The sequence below is a fragment of the Mchenga conophoros genome, linkage group LG11 (assembly GCF_057382185.1).
Source record: "Mchenga conophoros isolate Kocher_MC1m ecotype Shallow Benthic linkage group LG11, M_conophoros_male_GT1.1, whole genome shotgun sequence".
NCBI lineage: Eukaryota > Metazoa > Chordata > Actinopteri > Cichliformes > Cichlidae > Mchenga > Mchenga conophoros.
Genome location: NC_140536.1, coordinates 4,252,352 through 4,256,434, shown reverse-complemented (window position 1 = coordinate 4,256,434; position 4,083 = coordinate 4,252,352). Strand labels below are relative to the sequence as shown.

Here is a 4,083-nt window from a genome sequence, read left to right as displayed (position 1 = left end):
GTGAGGAAGAGGCACGGATGATGCCTGCAGTGAGGGATTCCGTTATATATTTCTCCATAGCCTCCCGTTCCGGCAGCGAGAGGCTATAGAGGCGGCTGGTCGGTAAGGGAGCTCCCGGCAGCAGGTCTATGGCGCAGTCATAGGGCCGATGGGGTGGCAGCGACTGGGCTCGGTCCTTCCGAAACACCTCAGCGAGATCGTGGTAAACAGACGGCACATCTGCTAAGTCGGAAGACCGCGGTGGCTCTGGGCCGGTGACCGATTTGTTAGGAGGTACGGCAGCCTTAAGGCAGGTCATATGACACTCCTCTCCCCAGCCTGTGATGCCTCCTTTCTGCCAATTAATCGTGGGGTTGTGTTGCTGGAGCCAGGGATGACCGAGAACTAACGGCGTCTGAGTGGAGTGAAAAACAAAAAAGCTAATCTCCTCCGAATGATTGCCAGACAGTGTGAGGGTGAGCGGTTCAGTGATGTGTGTGATGTCGGGGAGGCGCTGCCCTGATAAAGCCGTGACGCGTAAGGCGTGGGGCAGTGACTCCACAGTCACACAGAGTTGTTTTGCTAGTTCAGAGTCAATGAAATTTTGTTCTGCTCCAGAATCAATAAGCACAGAAAGTGAACGACACTCGGAGTGGACCAGAAGCTTAGCCGGCAGGGCTAAACGTGGAGGAGATTTATCCTGATTCAAACTGCCCACCAGTACTCCTACCATCACTGGCGGGCGCGGCCTTTTGCTCGCGACGGACAGGAGGCGATCATGTGTCCCTTGTTACCACAATACACCACGTCGCTGGCGTTCCGCAGCAGTTAGGTGGGAGCTGCCAATTTGCATGGGTTGTACCTCTCCATCGGCGCCCTCTGGTGTCCGGAAGGACCGGTAATCGGCCGAGGCCTCCGCCCCTCGTGGCCCGCGGCCTCCTGCGAACTGGAGTTCCGTGCTTGTCGACCAGCCCGTAGCCGCTCATCCACCTTAATGCATAAAGACATCAGTTCATCAAAAGCAGTGGGAAGGTCCCGCATAATCAATTCATCTTTCAGATCCTCGCGGATGTTATTTAACAGTGTGCTCCTGAGCGCATCCGGTCCCCAGCCGGTTTCTTCTGCCAAAATCCAAAAGTCGATTGAATAGTCTGCCATACTCCGCTTACCTTGCTTGAAGTTAAGGAGGCGGAGCGCCGCATCCTCGGCTCCAGAGCCTCGGTTAAACACAGTCTTAAAGCTAGCCACAAACCTCTCAAAAGAAATCTCCGGGTCGGAGTTTAATACCACCTGGGCCGATTTCAAAGCACGATCTCGTAGCATCTGTACAAAGAAAGCAATCTTCGCCCCGTCATTGTTATGGAAGCGCCGCTGTTCGCGGAAAATCAATGAGCACTGGGCCAGAAAACCAGAGCACTTTTCTGTCTCACCCGTAAAGGGTTCAGGCGAAGGCAGAGGACCGTCAGAGGATGGAGTGGCTGCCGATGAGGGACCTGCCGTGGCCGCCGCGAGTGTTTCCTGCGGGGCAGGGTGAGAACTGAAAAAATCACATTGATTATGGATCGAGCTGGTCTGACTCGCATCTTGGGAGTGACAAGACTTTTTCCCAGTTCTTCCAGGAAAAGGTGATGTCGGTACAATTTACCCGCATTCCAATGTTGGTTGATTTCAGTCCACAGGACATAGGCATTGTAAGCAGACACATCCAAAATGTTGTAGAAAATTACCAAGGGCCAACGAGCTGTCTTGCGCTGGCAGCTGTATGTGACTTTGTCAAGATTGTCTACTCCTCCTTTGATGGAGTTGTAGTCTAAGATCATTTGTGGTTTTTTTGTCTTCTCTTGTGCTCAGAGATGCATCTGTGTGCATTTTGCTCATGACAAGAACATTCTTGTTTTTCTTTGGGCAATATGAAACAACTGTTGCTTTCTCAGTGAAAACAAATATTGAGGAATGCAGAGATCTTCCCTGCATCTTCAAAATTTCACTGGGAAGTTCTGGCTTATTTCTTCTGATTTTTCCCAACATAGTCAGCTTTCTCTTCTGAAGTTCCTCTCCAAGCCAGTAAGATGTAAAGAAATTGTCACATGTGATGCTATGCCCTTGCAGCCCTTCACTCATCTGCAGCACCACACGCATCCCCTGATTCTTCTCAGATGCTCCTCCAGGTAGCTTTCCAGTGTACACTTGCATATTCCATGCATAGCTAGATTTTGCATCACAGGCTGCCCATATTTTGATGCCATACTTGGCCGGCTTGTTGGGCATATACTGTCGGAAAGGACAGCGACCCCTGAATGGGACAAGGCGCTCATCAACAGTAACGTGGGGACCAGGGTTGTACAACAAAGGTAGAATTTCCACCCATTTATCCCATACATCTCTGATTGCAGCAAGTTTGTCTCTTTCACGTCGACCAGCTCTGGTTTCACGGTTGTCAAATCATATCATCAACTCATGTGATGGCAAATCTTGTAGGGCCAGGAGTCATTTTGATGACATTAGAAGATGACCGCCTGCCTTGACTTTGGTGTGGTGATAATGACCATTTTATATTACCATCTTTAGATGTCCATGTCTCCTCTGTGGATGATGATTGCTGCATTCCTTGGTTTTCATTTGATGTAGAGATGGCGGCACACTCTCCCTCAGAATCCTCCTCCTCTTCTGAAAATTGGCAGTGTGGATCATCAAAAACATTGTCCTCGGCCTCTGAAAGATCCTCAGTCTCTGAAACATCTTCTTCTTCATCACTATCCCAGTTGAAAAGCAGTGATAAAGCTTCTTCAGTCGTCAACCTTTTGGAGCTCATTTTTGGTGTGTTGAAATGACATGAGAACAGTGACAAGAATAGGGGAGAGAAATGTTCTTGCATGCACACCTGGGTCTGAATGTATATTCAGAAGCAGTCAAAACAAAGTACATCAAAGAGAAATGTTTATTTTGGATCTGAACAACTTTTTACTTACATAAAAGTGTGCGGGTCATTTTGACCCGCAACATCATCTTTGTATACAAACACTGCAGAGACATTCCAGGACACATCAAAGTGTCCATATTTTACACACCAGTTCATGACCCCAGATAAGAAAAAGTCATAAGCTTTCATGAAGAAAAAGAAAGGATGACCAGTACTTTGGTCAACACAAAAACTGGAATGGGTCAAATTGACCCTTAACATAATAAGAAGGTTAAAATGACCCCTGAATTGTGACCAAATCTTAAGACTAGACTGTACCACGGGGTTTTTTGTGATATGAGAAGGGTTGAGTGGTAGTGGAGAGAACACTAAAGCTTCTAAGGAGGAGGAAGTGCACGACAGGCGCTCCAGTTTACGCCACAGCAATTCTTGAGATTCAAGCCAGTGGGTCAATTTGTGAAAATGAGAGGACCAATAGTAAAATAAAAAGTTAGGCAAGGCAAGACCACCATCAAATGTCAGTCTCTGTAATAGTGATTTCCTCACTCTGGGATGTTTCCCTCCTCACAAAAATGATAGAACTAGCTGATCTAACTTTTTGAAAAAAGCTTTAGGCAAAAATACAGGAATACTCTGAAACAGAAATAACAATTGAGGCAAAATGTTCATCTTTACTGAGTTAATCCGATCAATTAGGGACAAAGGTAGTGAATTCCATCTCTGGAAATCTGATTGAATTTGAGTGATCAAAGGGGAGAAATTGGAAGAGTATAAAGAAGACAAAATATGAGTCACATTAACTCCCAAATATTAAACCAGTGGGGCTAAGCCTAAAAGGAATATCAGATTGTATAAGTATAAGACTTAAGGAATTTATGGGGAAACATTCATTCTTAAGAATATTTATTTTATAACCTGATAGAGAGCCGAACTTGTTTAATAGAGACACAATCAATGGTATACTAGATAAGGGATCAGAGACATATAGAAGCAGGTCATCTGCATATAAAGACAATTTTAAGTCAAGACCTGACGGGAAAATACCATGAAAATGAGGGAGGGACTTCAAAGCTATAGATAGGGGTTCAATTACAATAGCAAAAAGTAGGGGGGGGCAGGGGACAATGCAAAGTAACCAGAGGAAACACCATTTGTGTAGACACTGGCTTGGGGTGACTTGAACA

General features: G+C 46.1%; 1 pseudogene; it reads right to left on the bottom strand.

The window, feature by feature from the left end:
- Positions 1 to 807: 807 nt before the first annotated feature.
- On the bottom strand, positions 808 to 2,791 carry LOC146563459 (uncharacterized; annotated as a pseudogene).
- Positions 2,792 to 4,083: the final 1,292 nt, after the last annotated feature.